The sequence below is a fragment of the Protopterus annectens genome, chromosome 10.part0 (genome assembly GCF_019279795.1).
Source record: "Protopterus annectens isolate FY-2018-M chromosome 10.part0, PAN1.0, whole genome shotgun sequence".
Taxonomy (NCBI): domain Eukaryota; kingdom Metazoa; phylum Chordata; order Ceratodontiformes; family Protopteridae; genus Protopterus; species Protopterus annectens.
Window position 1 is genome coordinate 1,255,081,582 of NC_056744.1, and position 22,496 is coordinate 1,255,104,077.

Genomic DNA, 22,496 nt, shown 5'->3' on the forward strand with positions numbered 1-22,496 from the left:
CAGTGGTCACACAATCTAGTTCAGAATGCCTCAGTTACTATAGAGGAATGATTTTTTGAATTACTTGCCATGTGCCATGTGAGAGACAGTGACCATTCAGTCATCCACATGGATATGGTAAAACATGATAATTTGCAAAGTATTCTGCCGTAGTCAGTCTGTCTCTATTGCCCATATACAGAGCTTTAAACTTCTGGTGTCAGCTTCCATCTCAGTCTTCACACACAGTTCACAATTTTTATGAATTGTGAATTACCTACATTTTGACTAACATTGTCTACTTACTATAAGGATTTTCATTAAAAGTTACACTATGTGTTAAAGAAAGTCATAGTATATGAGTTTTTAAGAGATTCGCTATAAGCATGGTCTCATTATTCTTATCTAAGTGTTGGAGGTCATTAATCACTTGAATCTTCTGTTGAAACAAAACTTCTGCAGCAAAGACAATACCACAGTAGGTGTGAAGGCAGGTAAAAACTTCCCCATCTGAGCATCCAGGTGCTCTGGATTATGCGGAATGCCCTGCATTTAAGACAAGCGAAGCCACCGTTCCGCTGTTCTGCATTGAACAGCTGTGGCTCTGCTACGAGGATTTTGATTGGTTTGTGTACCACAATTACTGTCAATTGGCATTGTGGTATACAAACCAATGCAAACCTCTGCTGCCCTTCTGCATTACACAGCGTTGGCTGTGCGCCACAGTTTTTGATTGGCTTGTAAACCGCATTTACAGCCAATCATGAATGCATTCTACGAGCCAATCAAGTAAAGAGTCTCAGGAGGACAGGAGCCTATGAGAGCTCCCCAGTACTAGCCAATCACATTCCGGGAAGCCTTTTCACGCCAAAATAATAGCTTGAAAAAGGCTTCCAGGAATCAGGGATTTTACTTTTTAGGTCTAATCTCCAGGAAAGAAGACCAGGAAGGAGCAGAATACGGGTTGAAGACATCGGTTGAAGGAAGGTGCATGTTGTGGACATCGGGAGAAGGAAGGTGCGGATTGAAGACATCGGGACTTGGAAGTGGCCAGAATAGAAGGGCTGAGGTTTTATTTTTCTGCTGCTTGCTGCTGGACTACTGGGATCATCATAGTTTGTGCCATGGTCATCATGGTGGATTATTTGTGCTGCTGGAGACTTTGGCTAATTGCATATTGAGCGGTTGCTGTGTACCTAGGCAAAGGTAAGTGTTTTAGCTGCAATGGCAAGTGTTTTCTTTGAGAACTGGTATGCTAGCACAGATCTTGTTATTCCAGCAACTTTCCAAGTTTATGAGAGCAATGTTTAGTGTCTGTAAGTTTGTGCTGCTTTTTTCTAGTATGTCTCTGAAGTCTGCCAGAAACGGAGCTAAATGTATGCCAACACAGATGCTGTTATAAACTTAAAAAGTTGCTAGAATAAAAGGAATATTTAAAGTTTGTTTTTGTACTGCCTGTCCCCCTAGGATTTTGAAGTCTGAAAGTAACTGAGCAATTGTGTGCCAACACAGATCCTGTTATTCTAGCAATATTTGTAAGCTTATAACAGCAATATTTAAAGTGTCTCCATGTTGATGTTGCTTGTCCCCCCTAATACGTCTCAGAGTAATTGCCATTTATTCTAGCAATATTTCTAAGTTTATAAGAGCAATATTTGAAGTGTCTCTGCTGTTCTGCATGCCCCCCTAGTATGTATTTTATTCCAGAAACCATATGCCAAGCCAGGACCTGTTATTCTATCAACTATCTAAATTTCTAAGAGCAATATGTAAAGTGTCTGTGCTCCTTGCCCCCTTAGTATGTCTTGGAGAGTAATTGCCATTTTTTTTTTTAGAGAAACTGAATGCCAAGACAGATCCTGTTCTAGCAATATTTCCAAGGTTATAGGAGCAATATTTAAAGCGTCTCTATTTGTGCTGCTTGCCCTCATAGTACGTCTCGGAGAGTAATTGCTATTTTTTATTTTTTTGCAGAAACTGCATGCCAAGCCAGGCCCTATTCTAGCAATTTTCTAAGTTTATAAGAGCAATATTTAAAGCATCTCTGTGTTTGTACTGCTTGTCCCCCTAGTACATCCATGAAAGTAATTACCATTTTTTTCTTGTAGAAACTGAATGCCAAGACATATCCTGTTATTATAGCAATATTTCTAAGGTTATAAGAGCAATATTTAAAGTGTGTTTGTGCTGCTTGTCCCCTAGTACGTCTCAGAGAGTAATTGCCATTTTTTTAGAGAAACCGAATGCCAAGGCAGATCCTGTTCTAGCAATATTTCTAAGGTTATAGGAGCAATATTTAAAGCGTCTCTGTTTGTGCTGCTTGTCCCCCTAGTACATCTCTGAAAGCAATTGCCTTTTTTTTTTTTTTTGTGGGAGAAACTGAATGCCAAGGTAGATCCTGTTATTCCAGCAATATTTCTAAGTTTATAAGAACAATATTTAAAGTGTCTGTTTGTGCTGCTTGTCCCCGTAGTATGTCTCGGAGAGTTTGTTTGTTTGTGTCTTTCGGCTTTTCCCGGTTAGGGGTCGCCACAGCTGAACTCTGGTCCGCTAATGATTGGTAGTTGATTATAATGTGTCAAGTTACCAGCCCTGACACACAACCTTCAATGAAGGTACGCCCATTCACGCATATCTCCACGCAGAAGACGCTCTAGCTAAGAATCGAACCGGACAGCATCTTACTGTGAGGCGACAACGCTGTCTCGGACAGTAATTGCCATTTTTTAGAGAAACTGAATGCCAAGACAGATCCTGTTCTAGCAATATTTCTAAGGTTATAGGAGCAATATTTAAAGTGTCTCTGTAATATGTCTGTTTAGAAAATGTAGTAAATCTGATTTTTATTTTTGTAAAGTGCTGTTTCATTTACTTATGGTGTGGTTATGGTATTTGAAGATTATCAAATAAATGTTTTGGATCTGAGAAGTGTGTTTTATTGAATTTTACAGATGTTCTACCATGATCCATGGCAGTGGCACATTTCACGCAGTGCGAAAATAGGGTGTTCCACATTTTGACCATTTGTCACACATTGTTAGGGTCTGTGTTCCACATCGGCCTCTTAACAGGTTGAGACCTATGTTCCCCATTCATCTCAATGAGACAGTGAAAAGAGGTGAAAAATCCCCCCAGTCACATTAATGAGGTGGTGGATACAGAGGTTCATTTGTCAGGTTAGACAGATTCCTATTCTATCGATACTTCACAATTAAGGGATTGCGCAGAAGCCATTATTGGTGGGGTATGGCTCTGTAAGAGGTATGACATGCGTTACACTTCCTGCAGGAGGTTTTGCTCAGTTCAGAACACACTCAGAGTGGAAAGCTGGAGAAGGCCTTCTTGCAATATTTTCTCTTGTAAAAGGAAAAACAGTCCTGTTGAGCCATGCCTTGTTATATGGATATTAGCTATGTGGCTAATTTTTTGAAGGAATTATTCTGAAATTGTTATCTTTGCAGATGAAGACTATTACCAGAAGACTGAGTGAACCATAAATACCCTATATAGGTGCTGGCTATTACAGGCAAGCACAACTTTTTATTTCTGAGAGATTCATAGGTTCATAGGTAGATACTAGGCTATCTGCCCTAGGGCATTTATAAGCCTAGCCAGAGTGTATTTGGCTTCCACCTCCCTATTAGATTAGCCTACTGTGCCTCTGTAAAGTAGGTCACAGAAGGTACCCTTTTAATATTAGTTTACTGTGCCTCTGTCTAGCAGGGACACAGGAGAGATCCCAGGGGTGAATTTGCGATTTCCCATCCACTCGTCCAAATTTCGCTTGAAGAGGATCAGCGAGGGGCTAAGTCTAACATGAATTGGGATTCTATTCCAGAGTGAGGGGAGCCTCTGGGAAATGAATCTGTCCCTCCAGCATGTCCTATTTATTTTTGTGCTGAGGTTTAGGTCCCTGGAGCGTGTAGCTCTAAGGGACTTCGATTTTTTGAGGTGGAGCATGTCCATTAATTTTGGGTTTGACATGGCTTTGTACGTCAGGCATAGATCGCCTCTGAGTAGGTGGTAAGCAACTGAGTAGAGCTGGAGTTTCTTTAGTCGAGCTGCATAGGACGTCTGTTTGTAACCCATGATCCTCTTGATGAGGTACTTTTGGGGTCTCTCCAGTTGCTGCAGGTGTCGGGTAAGGTACATCCCAAAAGGGGCATTGTATTCAATTATGAGCCTGATGAGTGATGAGTAGAGGGGTACAATGACCTCTCTTGATCTAGATAAGAACCCTTTCATGATAAGGTGGGCTATATAGAAGGTCTTTCTAACCACTTTGGCAACGTGATTATCAAAGGAGAGATTATTATCTACGTTGGTCCCCAAATCTCTAATTACTTCTTCCGTACTTAATGGATTACCACCTATGTGGTAATTTGTGGGCACCTTGTTTTTCCCAAAGGGGATGACTATGCACTTTTTAGCATTTAGCTTGAGGCCGTGGCTCTGGCACCAAGCATCCATCTCTGTGAGACCCTTTTGGAGGATGCTTGTGTCAGCTGGAGATTCAATTATGGCCCCAGTTTGCAGTCATCTGCGAACTTTGTCAGCCATAATCCCCCCGTGTTAGCCTGAACCTCAGAGAAGTATATACCAAACAAGAGAGGTCCCAGAACTGAGCTCTGTGGGACGCCACTTGTAACTGGTTTGGATTCGGACATGGCACCTGCGATTCTGACCATGTGGGTTCTATCTCTGAGCCAGTTTGCAACCCATCTTGTGATATAGGGGTTGATATTTAAGCTGGTAAGCTTATTTATGATGCCCGAGTGGGGTATTGTGTCGAAGGCTTTTGTGAGGTCCAGGTAGGCTGTGTGGACTACCTTGCCCTCATCTATGGCTTTGGTAACTGTTTCAAAGAAATCAACTAGGTTTCAGAGGCAAGATCTGCCCTTAACAAAGCTGAATCGGGTAGGGTCCAGTATCTGGAGGCTCCCAATGTCTTTGTTTATGAGTTCCATGATAATACGCTCCATAGCTTTACAGACCAGACTAGTCAGGCTTATGGGGCAATAGTTTCCGGGGTCTGTTGTGGCACCACCTTTGTGGAGTGGGACCACTGTAGCTGTACGCCATTCTTTGGGTACATATCCTGTAGTAAGGCTAAGTTTGAACAGTGACTTAATGTGAGGGTTCAGTTCTTCTTGGAGCTCATGTAAGACACAGCCTGGGACACCATCTGGTCCCATAGATGCTGTGTTTTTTGCTTTGGAGAGGGCAGCTTTCACCTGTGCATCTGTGATGTCAGGGAGGTTACATTCAGTTGGGATAGGCGTTTGCTCCTTTGGGGGGAAGGGGGGGAGAAGTTTGCGCTGAATCTGTCTGCCAGGATGTTGGCTATGTCTGTAGGTTCGGTATATTTTGTACCATTATGCAACAATTCAGAGCATATCTGGGAGTTTCTGCCCATGTTCCTGACATAACTAAAGAAGGCCTTGTGATTATCTTTAGTGTCTAGGGCAATTTTTCTTTCAAAACTGGCCTTTGATGATTTTATGAGGGATCGAAGATTCCTGCTAATACTGATCAGAGATGCCTTCCCTTTTTGGGATTTTGCTCTGTCATGTAGCAGCTTCCTCCTTCTGTTGTATAGCTTATTTATGGCCAGGGTCCACCAGACCAGTCTCCTGTTTTTGGAGGAGTGAGTCTTGGTTTTATTTGGGATAGCACGATCCATGCATTCCTGCAGGTGCTCATAGAATGCATTTGTAAAGGATCCTGCGGATTGGGCTGTATTATCCTCTGGCCCAGGGGCTTTGAAGGATTCCACCTCAGTTTTGAGAAGTGCAAAGTTGGCTTTTGAGAAATTCTTTACAGCAATTTCCTTGGCTAGGGGTGGGGACGGGATATGGATGCCCAGAGAAATTTGTTTATGGTCTGATCTTACCAATGAGGGGTTTACCTCTGGTGTGGGACATAGAGTCCCCATGTTGGTGATGACCAGGTCCAATATGTTGTTCCCTCTTGTGGGAGTGGTGACCAGTTGTTCCATTGTGTTAGAGTTTATAAATTCAAGGAATCATTGGGCGAGGGTGTTTAGGCTTGAGTAGTTTTCCCAGTCAATGCTTGGGTAGTTGAAGTCACCCAATAACATAGTGTTTGGAGAGACCTTCATATTCTCCAATGTTCTCAGGAATGCCAAGTGGGGTTCCTGTAATAGGGAGGGTGTTCTGTAACAGGCTACAAACTGAAAGGCAGTTTTGCCCGCTGTTAGTTGCACATGGATGGTTTCCGATGCTTCGTGTAGTGCCACTAACCTGGAGGTGTAGGTATCTTTGATGAATATAGATACTCCCCCTCCTTTTGTGCTTCGGTCCAAGTTTTGGGGCCAAAATGCATGGTATGAATTATAACCTGGTACTGCTGGGGTGCTGTCAGGAGCCTTGAACCAGGTTTCTGTTACTGCACAGTCATCGATTTTCTCCATACTGAGGAGAGTTTCGAGTGCGTGCATCTTGAGGTTTAGACTTCTGGCATTGAGTAGCATTACCTTTAGTTTTTTAATGTTTGGGTTGTCTATGGAGGTGAGTTTGTTCTTTGAGCCTTGCCTAAAAAAGGCACTATGGGGGTGGCAAGAGCCTTGGCCAGTATACGAAAGCCTAAGGGTGACAGGTGCAAGCCGTCCATAGCAAAACAACGTGGCTTGTTGAGCATGTCATCCCAGGCTGACAGACACTGGATCCCCTTTGAATGACACCAATACTTTAGCCAATTGTTGAAACTGATCATGTTGTCTTTATACTGTGGCATCATTCTTGGTGAGGGCAAGATACTACTCAAGGTCAGGGTCATACCAGCCTGGGCTACGTGGTCAGAGAGCTTCTCTATGTCTCTTTTCATGTAGTCCAGGGAGGTACATCTCAGGTCATTCACACCAGCATGGACAATGATGGAGTCATACTTGTACTTGCTTTGGAGTGACCTGAGTGCTTGCATTATGTGGCGGATCCTGGCACCCGACAGGCAGCTTACAGTGACCTTCTCCTTGTTCAGTCTGGTGAGCGGGACGTCAGTGTGCCGGACAATAGAGTCCCCTATAACAAGTGTATTTGGTGTGTTGTTTGGCCTTAAGGGCTGTGACTGTGAGGCACACTGATTTTGTGAGATATGTGATTTGTGGGTATTGTTGAGGGGTGGCTGTTGCTTGGATATCTGCTTAGGAGGTCTTTGCTGTTTAGGCAGATTTTTATTTAGAGTCTCCGAGTATGTTTTTGTGTGTTTATGTGTTGGGTATGCAGATGCAATAGGTCTGTGTGAGACTGGATTTGTGGTGTGGGTGGTTACCTTTTCCTCCTGACTGACTGTGCCAGTCTTGGGTTGAGAGAGCTCTGCCTCCAGTTTGGCTGCGTAACTGCATCTCTCACATGTATTAGAGTTTGTTGGAAGGAAGAGAGGGTTGTCTCTGTACATAAGGCAATTGTAACATTGGCTCAAAATTCCCAGATTCACCAGCTGGACTGGAGAATAACCTTGAAACTAACCCTTGGACATACCAGATTAGTACAGGGAACTGCTTTTTTACTGATCAGATTAGGGAAGGGAACTGATTTCTCACTTGATCAGGAAGGACCAATTGGGAGTCTAATACTTATGAGAAGTCAAGGAGGGTGTTGTGCTTTAGTTAGTTAGTGTTTCCTTATAAGAGCTGAGCAAGTGCAGGGCTTTAGAAAGAGAATGGAGTGATTACTTTGAGAGTTTGAACAGTTCTAAGGGAAAAAGTGAAGAGCATACTTTGTGGAGCCTGAAATAGTTTAAACCTATTTAGGCAGCACTGCCCGACCCTGCTCAGTGCGCAAAACCGCGCAAAAAGAGAGTTGTAGGGTTTTAAGGGAGAGAGATCAAGGAGTTTAGAATTGACCCAAAATGGCCAAGGCTGTGATAAGTCAGTGGTTTCAGTTCCTGTCCTGTGGGTGCATGGTGAGGAATAAATGGATACAAATTATGTATTTGGTGTACTCTGCTTTATTTTTTTACTACACAGTAATGTGTTGTGAAATTTTAGGCAATGATGTAGTGTACTGGCTCACCAGATGTGCAGTACAAAGCACCGCCCAAAACCCGCCCCGGCTGGATGACATCTATCTGTACTCATGAATAATCAATATAATGTGGCTCTTATCTGCATGAATATTCATCCTGATGTGGAAGCACACGCATGCAGAATTGGGTATTTACAGAAACCATTTGCTTAAAGTTCAGGAAAAGATTTGCAAATATACCTTGTTGGTAGTTAAACATAATTTATAAGATATGCATTATCAGACAGTAAAAAGGCATACTTGCTAGTTCGTAGTAAACTACTATTTAAGTCCAATCTATCCTAGTTTTAACATTGACTTGTTTGTTACCAAGTACTTTATAGTTACTGTTTTCGCTTTGCTTTTGCAGGGGCCATGCCCTCCTGTACCACCCCCTACTTCAATATACCAACTCCGAGATCGCACTACACTGGGGAAGAGAGTAAATAAATACTACACAAGTAATACTCCTGCTGTCACAGGCAAATCCAAACATCACTTTTCTCAGCATTATTGCAGAGAATACATAAAGTGTGTTAGAGGGCTACACAAGCAGAAATACATGAATATAGACAAAGTGTTTATGCAATACTATTTTGAATCCACCTTACTTTAGAAAGAAACTAATTAACAATCACTGTACGCATGATGTCATTGGCAAATCTGCATGGCAAGCCAGTCATTCATCATTTGCATACCACATCACTGGCATTAGCTCTGTCAATCACTGCAGTCACGCCCATTCCTGCGAAAAACGGTCAGTGAGCCAGTACACTACAACATCCCCAAATTTTATTAATTTGCTTATTCAAACATTTCCTATTTTAACTTTGATGTGGGTGTGTGGTGGTTTCAAATTTTATTAATTTGCTTATTCAAAAGCTTTCTATTTTAACTTTGATGTGGGTGTGTGGGTGGTTACTCACTCTTGGATGGGGTCATCCACCATTTTTGATTTATTTTTATTTCAATTCTGTTTGTTTTAACTGAATACATCATGGCTGGTCAGTTTGTTTCTTGATGGGATGGATTTAATTGACTATTTGCTTGCACATGCGTCTATGTATTTGTACTTTGTGTACTTTTAGGTTAGTCCAGTCTTGTTTGAGGTTAAAGGTCCTGGAATGTGAGTGTTTATCTGTGACTTCCTGATAAGGAATTCTGCACATATGCTCTGCAGTTGTACACATTCAGGTTCTTAGTGACAATAGTCCCCATTATCCTAGTTAGGTACAGTTGTCACAGTGGTCCATGATGAGAACACTTAGTCTCTCAAAGTTAGAACACTTAGTCTCTCAAAGTTTAACAAACACTTGGTTTGCATGAAACAGACAACCTGCAGTCACAGTCAGCCTATGCAGTGGACAGGGTTGCCAGACGTCCCTATTTGGGTGGGACTGTCCCGATATCAACAGCCTGATCCCGAGTCCCGCACTGCCGGTTTAAATCCCGGGCAGCCTCCGCTTTTTTTTTTTTTTTTGATTGGCCCGTATGGGCATATGGGCCAATCAAAAATCACTTAACACGAAGCTTCTTGTGTTTAATGCGGAAGTTCCGCATTAAACACAAGAAGCTGTGTGGTTAGCGATTTTTGATTGGCCCATATGCCGGTATACGGGCCAATCAAAACATCGCAAAACAGAGCTACTTCTGCTTAATGCAGAACTGCGATGTTCCGCATTAAACAGAAGTAGCTCTGTGTTTATTTATAAAAATAAACACAGAGCTACTTCTGTTTAATGCATAACTGTGGTGTTCCGCATTAAAGATGCGGAAGACCTTTTTTTTTTTTTAGTCTTCACTTACAGTGAAAGACCTCTTTTTTTTTTTTTTAGACTTTGTCCCTACCTGGCCAGTCGGAAATCTGGCAACCCTGGCAGTGAAAGACTGAGATGTTGATTGATTTCTTGCTTTTCTTCAATTGTTATGTGGAGCACAACCAATTTGCTGTTATTCATAGATTAGTGTGGATATAACTGTAGTCTAAGCATGTATGGTGATGCAGGAGATTGTGATTTTGCTACCCTGTCCTTTGTTATATCATCTCACATCAAGTTCCCTGATGTTGTTGCCTTTTTTTGTTACCTTACACATTCACAACTGCAGGCAGTATAGCGTTAGCAAACTCCTGTCACACCTCAAAACATTGCAGGAAAGGATGACTGATAGGCAAATAAACTGAAAGTAAGACAGGAGATGAGCAGTTTTGATTCATATCAGGAAGCAGCATGGTCAGTCCAATGCTGGCAGTTAGACAGATAGTGGAGAAGAAATCCAAGATGAGGAAGGAGTCCAAATGAGCATTCCTAGACTTAGAAAAGGTGTATGACAAAGCTGATTTTGGCAGCCCTGCAATGTACTGAAATCCCAGAAACACTGATAGAATTAGTGCAGACTATGTACAAGGACCCAGTGGCACAAGTACTAACATTGCAGATAAGTTCCCAGTGGGGTTGGGTGTGCATCAAGGCTTAGCTCTAAGCTCACTGTTTGTACTGGTGATGGACTACATTAGCAAACTGGATGGAGGGGACAGGTCAACAAAGTTGATGTACGCAGATGATGTGTCACTGCAAGCAAACCGGGAACAAGAAGTTCAGCAGATGATCGGGGTATGAATACAAAACTGAAGTCACATCGAATGAAACTGAGTACAGAGAAGACAGTTGTCAGAGCAGCAAATGGAGAAATCAGAAGAAGCAGAAAATTGAGACTGAAGGGAACATAGTAGAACAGGATAACAGTTTCAAGTATCTAGAGCATATAAATATTGCATGCTAACTATAAGAATCAATCAGAGGAGGTTAGAAAGGATTGGGAAGAGAGATTGGATAAGCAATTCACAAAGTAACAATGGGAGGATATATGTATGTCTCCCAAATATGCAACAAAATGTAGACGATATAGGATTTTTGCCTGGGAATGTTTACATAGATATTTTTATACTCCATGTAGACTCCAAGAAAATTTTTCCTCAGCAGACAGCAAACTCTGGAGGTGTGACAGGGAAGAAAGAGGTGATTAGGAACATATTTTCTGGAAGTGAAGCGAATTGGCAGACTTTAGAGATTCCCTGTGGGATGCACTATCAGAAAAGCTGGGTGGACAGGTTGGTCTGACGAGGGAGATTATTTTTCTGAGCTATTATACTGAATCAGAATTGCCTATGCATGGTAAGGTCATCCTGTGTCTAATATTGGTGGCTGCAACAAAAGCAATTAGTAATAAAGGGAAATCAAAATCTAAACCAAAAATACTAGAAGTAATGAATATAGTAACAGAGATAAAACAACTGGAATTGAGATCTTTAGAAAAGGGTACCAGCAAATTACATAGGACAAAATGTAAATTGTGGGAACAATACATATAACGGTGGAATGAGGTTTAAAAGGCGGCAAGACTTAAATGAGCTAAGTAATGTTTAAAAAAGATTGGGTAGATTATAACTGATGTATAATATTTTCAACAGGGAGGGTGTCAGTATGGATTGTGATGTAAAATGCTTGCAACTAGGATTTTGTTGGTGTGGTTTGTTTCATTTGTATAAATATATGATTGCCTGTGTTGTAATTGTTAGCTTAATAAAGATGTTTGTTTTGTTTAAAAAAAAAAAAGAAACAAGGCAGGAATTGAATAATTTATGTAATGTTGCTTAGGTTACATGACATATAGCAATATATGTGAAGTACAATGTTATGTTAATTATAGTGTGACTATTTTTATATAAATGTAAATTTGCCTATGTCACAAGTGATATTCAATAAAGGTGTTTGAAAAAAAAAACAGACTCAAGTATCTAGGAGGAGTGGTTGAGGAGATGGCAAGTCTGAATGGGGAGGTCAAAACTAGAATCAGAGAGGGCTGCAGCCAAATGACACAGAGTGTGAGGGGGTAGTGTGTGACAGAATATAATAACACATGGATAAAAAGGAACCAGTTTCAGTGAGCAATAGATACAGATGGAATGAAAATATATCTGTAGTGTTATTTCTGACTAACCTGTAATATCTGTGGCATGTTAATGGAAACTAATGACTTCTGAGGATTTTCATAAGTTGTATGTTCACTGATTAGTTTGCAGATACTTTTTGATGCTTAGTAATATAGTTGTAGTTGTAGAAGTTGTTAACACATGTGGTCTGATAGAAGCAACATGAGGATGGTTCACTGTTTATTGTGTTGATATGTTGCCACAAGTGAATAACAATTCATTTTAATATGCTGACTTTTTTTCTGCACTGTTTCTATATAACTTCCATTGTGTGTGTTGCATACCATATTATGAGAGTAACATTTGCTATGATGTGTATCACTGACTGTGGTTGTATATGACAGGCATCTGACATTCTTGGAGTACACATGTTCATTCTGTTTGGATATGCATGTAACAATGAAACATCATTACTATGGCACATTGGTTGTGTGGTTGCCCCTTACTTGTTATGATATCCACTGCTATGGGTTCAAATCCCACATGCGACCTATGCAACTTTTTTAATGGATTGTACATGCAATGTTGTAATTTCTTATATATTGCATATTCAGACTTTTTTTCATATTTATTCTGATTATTTATTCATAACAGCAATACAAATGAAACTGATTCTTTAGCACAGCTTTGCATTGTAAATGAGAGGTGAGATAGTCAATTGACATATACTTGCAACATCATCATATTAATATGTGAGCCTCCATATAAAGTATAGCATTTGCATATCACACTGCCTTCCAGATGTCAATCCCAGATGTCAATCAGAAGTAGGGAAGACAATTTCTCATACAATCAAGGTTCTTTTTCAGCATGATTGTAGTTTTCTTGGATGGATGGGCAATACTGTCTGGAGGAATGAAGTGTGCAGACCTTCCAAACATGATCAATGCTTTGGGCAGTCACAAGAGATCCAGTGTGGCCTGTCAATGATGTTAGTCTGAATGATCGTCAGTGCAGCCTACAGACTGCTGCTATGAGAGGGTGAGGAATGTCACTGGAGATGGGCCACCCTTGCCTCCCCAGTTGAGAGAACAGTGTTACTGGCCTCAAATCATACCATCAGAACAAATGTTGCCCTCATGCTTAATGTTGAGAGGTGTGTATTGTGATTGCATCATAGCTGTGCTCCTGTCCTTACTGACTAGTAGTCCCTCAGGTATTTCACCATGTTGCAAAGCAGCCCTCCGACCACTTTCCCTTTCATATTGCAGCATCATGGATACTACCAGAGTGCGTCACCATGATATTAGTAATGAGGGATCTGCTGAGCACACCACCTGACACCCCTTTCTTTTGAGGTACAGTTCTGCATCAGGTACAGCAGGTGTTTTAAATGGAAAGTTGGTACAGTCTATTGCACCGACAATGCAGGAGAAATTGGCTATAACACAAAATTGTTGCATGACAGTTCTTTAATCCATGACTGTTGCTGGGAAGTGGATGTAATCACCACCTTGGTGCACAGTGCTGCCAGAAAATGCAAGAGAATTTGAATGGCAGCTGCCTGGGATACTCCTATGGCATCTCCCTTATGCTACTGAAATGTTCCAGAAGCCAGTGTACTTAGACTCAGAAAAACTTTTGTTAGTGAGTAAAAGAAAAAAAAAGTGTGTGTGTGTGTGTGTGTGTGTGTGTGTGTGTGTGTGTGTGTGTGTGTGTGTGTGTGTGTGTGTGTGTGTGTGTGTGTGTGTACAAATGTGAAGAGTGAAAGCAATTGAGCAGTGGCAGCAGCAGTTAGGAGGTTTGCATACCTCTTGACCTCTTAGCTCAAGATAGAAATTGCAAAGTTGATTGAACAACAGGATTTGTGTTAGCATGCATGTTCTGATCCACAATTGGGTTTCAAGGTGGGGGTAAGATTGATCCAGCAGTGGTAGCAGCAGTTAAGAGGTCCACATACCTCTCAACCTCTTAGCTAAAGGGATCGTTGTGGGGAGTGTTCAGTTGATGTCAGTGAAGTGCTTGGGCCAACATGGACAAACTACTGAAGGTGTCTTTGGTGGAAGTGTTTCATTTGGCATCAGTGAAGTGCTTGTGCATACATGGAGAAACTACTGAAGGGATCATTGGATGGGAATGTTCCATTTGGTGTCAGAGAAGTGCTTGGGCATACATGGAAAAAGTACTGAAAGGATCATTGGGGAAAAAGTTTGATTTGGTGTTAGTGAAGTACTTGTGCAGATATGGACAAACTACTAAAAAGGTCATAGGGGAAAATGTTCTTTGGGTGTCAGTAAAAGTGCTTGTACAGAAATGAAGATACTACTGAAATGATCATTGAGGAAAATGTTTTATTTGGTGCCACTGAATGACTTCAGCAATAATGGACCAACTGCAGAAGGGTTAATTTGAGGAAATTATTTGTTCTATCATCACTGAAGTCTTTGTGCAGACATTTTTTGGGGTGGAATGTTTCATTTGGTGTCAGTAATATGCTTGTGCAGATACAGACAACTTACTGAAGAGATTGTTTTGGGGAGAAGTTCCTTTTAGTGTCAGTGAAGTTCATGGACACCCACGGAAAAACTATTGAAGGGATTGTTGGAGGAAATGTTCCATTTGGTGTCAGTGAATTTCTTGTGCAGGCATAGACAAAGTACCGAGGGGATCATTGGGGGAAATGTTTCTTTTGGTGTCAGTGAAGTGCTTTTGCAGACATTGGCAAACTGTGAAATGGATTGCTGGGGGAATATTTCATTTGATGTTCATGAAGTGCTTGGGCCTATATGGACAAACTTCTGAATGTGCATTTGGGTGAAGTGGTTTATTTGATCTTAGCAAAAGTGCTTATCCCAGGATTATTGGGGGAAGTGCTCCATTTGATGCCATTTGACTGTGTATGGAGATATGGACAAACAACTCAAGGGATCATTGAGGGAAATGTTTCTTTTGGTGTCAGTGAAGTGTTAAACCTGCTTTAGATCACTTATTATGTATGCTATACCTGTGTCATGGGATTATGAATGAAAACACTATTTTGCTTAGCTTGTTCTGGAGGACTAGAATCTTCATATTACCTACATGCTAATTTATATCCAAAAAAGCACAGTCATGAAGTAAACAACATTACCACCTTGCATTACTTATGTCCCCAGTTCAGTTCCAAATGGTGACACTTTATCTGAATCTGAACAATCTGCCTGTGAATTTTGATACTGCATTTCCTCCCACATGCAATTACATAATTTGCGGTGAAATTACATTTCTCCACTTGCTCTTACTGTACTTTGTGTCCATGTGCCTGCCAGTTCATTGGAACTCTGGTCAGGATAAGCTCCAAATCTACTATGCCTCAGCAATGAGGCTACATGGGTAATTGAGGAAATAATTAATGATTTTTGGCAGTGTGGCATGTCTGACCACCTGTCAGTACATGAAGCATCACTGTTGGCTTAGACCATACTTTTTCACATGCCACATGATTTGTAAGAGCCTTAGGAAAAAGAAAACTTTCCCAGATGAAAATAAATAGCTTTAGGTAAACTGTAGGTCATGGTCATTAAGGTACTAGGAACATCTTTATCCTAGTCTCACACTAGATTCATTATACATGCATCTTCTCAAATTCATAGGTAAGTACTAGGTGAGCATTTAGGATAGAAGGAGATGAGATAACAATGGTGATGTATAACCAACCTGCAGGAAAGTCCTCAGGAATAGATAGTATTCCTGTGGAAATTTAGAAATTAGATGTAAGAAAACTGATAAAGATCTGGGAGGTTTTGTTTAACAGTATTTTAAGAAGAGGACAAGTACCAAGTTTCTGGAAGAAAGCAGTGGTAGCTGTAATACCTAAAGAGGGAAAAGCTCCATCAGATCCAGCTTCATACAGGCCCATTTCAATACTGAAACATGATTATAAAGTGTTTATGTCTATAATGGCTAAAAGAATGGCAAACGTGATGCTGAAAATTGATAGATATGGATCAATGTAGTTTTGTAGAGGGGAGGACAACTTTTGACAACATTAACAGAACACTGATGATCCAGAGGGAAGCAGAATGTAAGAAAATACCACAGTTGTTGGTCCTGATGCAGAGAAAGCATTTTATAGAGTAGGCTTGGAATTTAGGAGCAGAGCAACGGAAGCATTTTCATTCCCTAATAAAATTATAAGGTTGTTTAGGAGTATATATGAGGGATCAGAGGTGAAAACTACTGCGGTGGTGGTGCTGCGGTAGTGTTGTCACCTCACAGTAAGACGTTGCCCTGTTCTATTCTCAGCTAGAGCGTCTTCTGTGTGGAGACATGCGTGAATTGGGCATACCTTCGTTGAAGGTTGTGCATCAGGGCTGGCAACACGACATGTAAAAATCTACTGCCAATCATTAGCAGACCGGAGTTCTGCTGTGGTGACCCCTAACCGGGAAAAGCCGAAAGACACAACAAAACAAGCGTCCTCTCTGATAATCACTGCTTGAGCAGATGAACCAGCCAGGAGTGTCCTCTCTCCCCTTTGCTATTCACATTATATTTAGAACCACTGGCAAAGAAAATAAGGGACTCAGAAATTAAAGGATATAATTGGTAAGGTAGTCAAGAAACTGAATTTTGATCAAGACAAAAAGAAAGACAGTGATGCATAACAGAATGGTGGTAAAGCTGCAGAGAGTAGCACCAGAAATGAACTGCAGACATGCAATATAATGTATGAAAGCATCACTCATGGGAATCTCACTTTGAAACTGTTGAAAAGCAAGTAGAGGAGTCAATCTAGAGCATGTACTGAAGCAAATATTACATTTAGCTTTCATTATGTTACTGTGGTGATATGATGGAGAGGTACATGATACAACTCAAATAAAGTATCAGTTCTGTCATTTTGCTGAACAATCTCTGCCAGTATAGAAATTTGGATCACAGCCTGTAGGACTAATAACTAAACTAATGAAACAATAGGCTGCAGCTATACTTGGAAATGTAGAAGTCAGCATGAAAAAATAACAGGTCAAGTGAAAATAACAGAAAACATTATATATATATATATATATATATATATATATATATATATATATATATACTTCTTTGGAGAACGGTACTACCAGACACATTATAAAACACATTCATTCTCATTTTGAATTGGATAAACTGCACACACATTGTTAAAATATGTAGAGCAAAAGAAACTGACAATGAACAAATCCAGTAATTTAGCAAGATGCAATGCCTGTACTACAAAATGCATTCAACCTGGATTCCAAAGTAGGCAGTAAATAACATGAAATGCAAGGAATAGTGAACTCCATGTACTAATATTTGTGAGCTGAATCACACATGCTTTCTACAGAAGTAGCAGCAGGTAATTAAAATCCATGAAGTAGTATTGTTTGGTGAACCACTGGCTAAGCGAATTAACATCTCAAAAAAGACTGAATAACTCTGTTTACTAATCCTTTCCACAGAAACTAGAAGTCAGGAGAAGGCAGGTCATTAAAAACATTTAGAAGATACCTTTCTTTGAAAATAACACCCCTCAAGCTAAAATAATGAATGGCTCAACCTACAAGGTGTTGTGAGTAGATCAGGGAAAAAAGGACTGTGATTAAAAGGCTGAAACTTCCTGTAGGTAACCATCCCCCTACCCTTAACAGACAAGTTTTGGGCATGCTCAGAACTACACACTGCCCAAGGTAGACATTGCAGAATGTAAAAAATGAAATGCTGGCATTGTCCCTTCAAGCAATTATTTCTAGATAAAGGTTATACTGACCCACATTTGGACAATATTACAGGGGAGGTCAGGAGTCTTAGGAGTAAGAGATACCTTCCCATTTTGCTTAGTGTTTTTTTTCCCATTCTAATACCTCTAGTCAACAATGTTAGAAGGTGTTGAACAGGATTTGATGCTGACATGGTTTTCTGTACCTATCTCATCTGATGCCCACAGCATTAGGACCATTTTGCATTCAAAGTGGAAAGTTATTTTGGGTAATAAGGATCTTAGTGATGTGCTTGTTGTGGCATCAAACTTTAGTTATAAGAAAAATTTTGATCTTAAAAAGTTATTTGAGACTGTCCTTATTACTGATAATGTTAATAAAAGGGGCATGTCCCATTGCAATGGATGCAAACAGTGAAGATTTATTTACAAAGGATCTAATGTTGTCCTTAGGCATTTGCATTTGCAGTTATGAGCTAAAGGTGTGTTTACATGCTATTTGACATTTGTGGTATATTTGGCTACCTGAGATTCTTGTCAATGTTTTTATGTAGGAAAAACTATTAAGAAACTGCACACATATTTCTGAGCATCTGCTAGCTATTAAAAATAAGGATGCTATGAATGCTCTAGCCAAGCTTTCATTAGTTTGCACCAACTTTAGAAAGTTTTATTTTTTATTGGATTTTTTACTCCTAGTCCCTTTAGTGGTGATTTCAAAAATGTTTTAGAAGAAAAAGAACTGAAATGGCAGATTTTTTTGCAAGCTGACAAGGTGCCAGGTTTAAATGAGGCAATCAATATTGAAAGTCTCTTAAAATGTGTTATTTTCATTGTTTAAGTAGTATCTTTTATGATAATTTAAGAAATATTTAGTATTTTACTTATTTATAAGTATTATAGCTTATGTATGTATTGTTTAGGATTGTATATGTTAGTCTTCCTTTAAGAATTTGAGGAACGTATTCGGGTCGGTGGTGATTAGTGGCAGTGAAAACGGAAATTTATTTTACTGTTACTTGTTGTTTAACAATCTTTACAGGTTGAAACCCAGGTTAAAGGACCAGCTATCAAACTCTGCTTGTGTGCTCTACAGACTCCTAAACATCTAAACCCAACAGACTGTAATAGCCTTCCCAGCAGCAGTTAACCAGTCAAACTTGTATGGCTGGACACAAGCTGATTAAATATACTTTTCTCTGCACTTATTTAAGATTTGAGTCAGTAAATATTGTGTCTCTGTCTCTCTCTGCAGTTAAGTTGCCTGAAGTGTGAAAAAGTGTAGCCATCTGGGCTCATTGAAAGTTGTTAGACTGCTTTGAAATTTCTTTGTTAGTGTTAGTTAGCTTGGGGGTTTCTGCTAGCATTAAAATCTGTGTTGGTTACATTTCTAGTAATCATTTTAAATCGGAGTTGCTGGCTACTGAGACTTGTCTGCATATATCAACTGGACACAAGCTGATTTAAGTATACTTTTCTCTGCACTTATTTAAGATTTGAGTCAGTAAATATTGTGTGTCTTTGATTCAGTAAATATTGTGTCTCTGTCTCTCTGCAGTTAAGTTGCCTGAAGTGTGAAAAAGTGTAGCCATCTGGGCTCATTGAAAGTTGTTAAGACTGCTTTGAAATTCCTTTGTTAGTGTTAGTTAGCTTGGGAGTTTCTGCTAGCATTAAAATCTGTCTTGGTTACATTTCTAGTAATCATTTTAAATTGGAGTTGCTGGCTACTGAGACTTGTCTGCATATATCAACTGGACACAAGCTGATTTAAGTATACTTTTCTCTGCACTTACTTAAGATTTGAGTCAGTAAATATTGTGTGTCTGATTCAGTAAATATTGCGTCTCTGTCTCTCTGCAGTTAAGTTGCCTGAAGTGTGAAAAAGTGTAGCCATCTGGGCTCATTGAAAGTTGTTAGACTGCTTTGAAATTCCTTTGTTAGTGTTAGTTAGCTTGTGGGTTTCTGCTAGCATTAAAATCTGTGTTGGTTACATTTCTAGTAATCATTTTAAATCGGAGTTGCTGGCTACTGAGACTTGTCTGCATATATCAACTGGACACAAGCTGATTTAAGTATACTTTTCTCTGCACTTATTTAAGATTTGAGTCAGTAAATATTGTGTGTCTTTGATTCAGTAAATATTGTGTCTCTGTCTCTCTGCAGTTAAGTTGCCTGAAGTGCGAAAAAGTGTAGCCATCTGGGCTCAGTGAAAGTTGTTAAGACTGATTTGAAATTCCTTTGTTAGTGTTAGTTAGCTTGGGGGTTTCTGCTAGCATTAAAATCTGTGTTGGTTACATTTCTAGTAATCATTTTAAATTGGAGTTGCTGGCTACTGAGACTTGTCTGCATATATCAACTGGACACAAGCTGATTTAAGTATACTTTTCTCTGCACTTATTTAAGATTTGAGTCAGTAAATATTGTGTGTTTGATTCAGTAAATATTGTGTCTCTGTCTCTGCAGTTAAGTTGCTTGAAGTGTGAAAAAGTGTAGCCATCTGGGCTCATTGAAAGTTGTTAGACTGCTTTGAAATTCCTTTTTTAGTGTTAGTTAGCTTGGGGGTTTCTGCTAGCATTAAAATCTGTGTTGGTTACATTTCTAGTAATCATTTTAAATCGGAGTTGCTGGCTACTGAGACTTGTCTGCATATATCAACTGGACACAAGCTGATTTAAGTATACTTTTCTCTGCACTTATTTAAGATTTGAGTTAGTAAATATTGTGTGTCTTTGATTCAGTAAATATTGTGTCTCTGTCTCTCTGCAGTTAGTTCCTCACCCCCCCCTCCCTGTTTCCTCTTGTGGTGTTAATCCTGGTGGCTTTGGAATTGCCCGCCCCGCTGTAAATCTGTTTTTGCACACTCCTCCTGGACTCATCTCATTTGCTCACTCAACTGAGTACAGTGAGATCATATTTTGATTTCAGATACTCCTACCAGGCCCATCTCCTCTGTGGTGTACAGAGAAAGCACTTTGGAAGGACATTCCCCTATAGTATCTTAATCTGCTCTGGTTCTTCCATCTAAAAAAAAAAATTGCACTTCATCTGCTTTACTGTATTTGTGTTTCTTCCTACTTGATTACCTTATTTTGCTTTTGCCTCTTCTTAAAAGTACTCAATTGAATTTATTCTGCTGCCTTTATTACTGCTTGTTAGTAGCCTGATTAAATTGTAACTGTTATTCTAAGGCCCTTGGTTTAAGCACTTGGGCTTCAAACCAGTTGTTTTACATTAAGATGGTTTGTGGTCTGCACTGTTGTGGCAGGACAGGTAGCATACATCCTTCTAAGTTGGGAACTGCTGATTGAAGGCTCAGTGTCTGTTATTCTAAAAGTGCTTTAGTTGTGGGCTAAGCACCTGGGCTTCAGGCCAGTTATTTTACATTAAGAAGGTTTGTGGTCTGCACTCTTGTTTGAGGAGAGGCTAGAGTTTGCCCTTCTGAGCTGGAAATTTCTGGTTAAAGGCTTATTGTGCATGCTTACTTGAACTGTTTCTTAATGAAATCGGTACGCCTTGTTTGCTGTAGCATAGACTAGATTCAGGCCGGCTGGATATAGCTTTGTTTATATAACTTGTGCACTGATCCAGGCCGTCTTTTTTGGAGAAGTTTTCTCTGCACCCTAGTGGCAGGACTGTGCAGTTAGAACTTGTCTGATTGAATAGGGCTCAGTTTTAAGCTTTTTAACTGGTTAAGTGGGTAAAGTCTTACTTTGATTGTATCTGCTCTATTTTCTGAAAAAAATATATACTTGTTTCCCACCTTTCTGAACTAGTATAGTCCAGTTTTCAGGTTACTGCTGAATCCAGGGCTGTGTTACAAGTTTCTGTGTTGCCCATACCTTACTTGGATAGAAGGAAGTTTCTCTTTTCACCTGTGAGAGAGGGGAACTTTGAGCAGGCTATCTGTCCCTGGAGGAGTGGTTTCAGCCCAGAAGTTAGTTGTTTATTGGCCATGTTGGGCTAATTTTGATTGTATCTGCTGTATTTTCTGAAAAAAAAAAACCCCCCAAAAAATACTTGTTTCCCGCCTTTCTGAACTAGTATAGTCCAGTTTTCAGGTTATTGCTGAATCCAGGGCAGTGTTACAAGTTTCTGTGTTGCCCATACCTTACATGGATAGAAGGAGGTTTCTCTGTTCACCTGTGAGAGAGGGGAGCTTTGAGCGGCCTATCTGTCCCTGGAAGAGTTGTTTCAGCACAGAAGTTAGTAGTTAATTGGCCAATTTGGGCTAATTTCTATCTCTTTCACTTCCCTACTATAAAAACCACATTTATGCAGTTTTTCCGCTTGTATTCCGCTCAGCAAGTGCCTTCCAGGTGTTCTGCAGAGTCTACAGCAGTAGAAAGACAAAAGAGTGACTTTGGAGTGATTAAGTATCTGTTTTCTGCTTTTCTTGCTGTCTTAACTAATTTCGCCTAAAACGCCAGTTTTTTTTGTGAATCTGTGATTTAAAAAGTTTATTATTGCTACATATTGTACTTATTTGCTGCCTGCACTTGAATTAAGTCATTTTTGTGTTTAAATAATCTGTTTAACTGTTGTAGGCTACACACTAAAGTGTGATAGCCTTTTCTGTGTGTTTAAAGTGTTGTTTTGATTGTATCTATTCTATTTTCTGGAAAAAAATATATACTTGTTACCCGCCTTTCTGAACTAGTATAGTCCAATTTTCAGGTTATTGCTGAATCCAGGGCTGAGTTACAAGTTTCTGTGTTGCCCATACCTTACTTGGATGGAAGGAAGTTACTCTGTTCACCTGTGAGAGAAGGGAGCTTTGAGCAGCCTATCTGTCCCTGGAGGAGTGGTTTCAGCCCAGAAGTTAGTAGTTTATTGGCCATTTCTG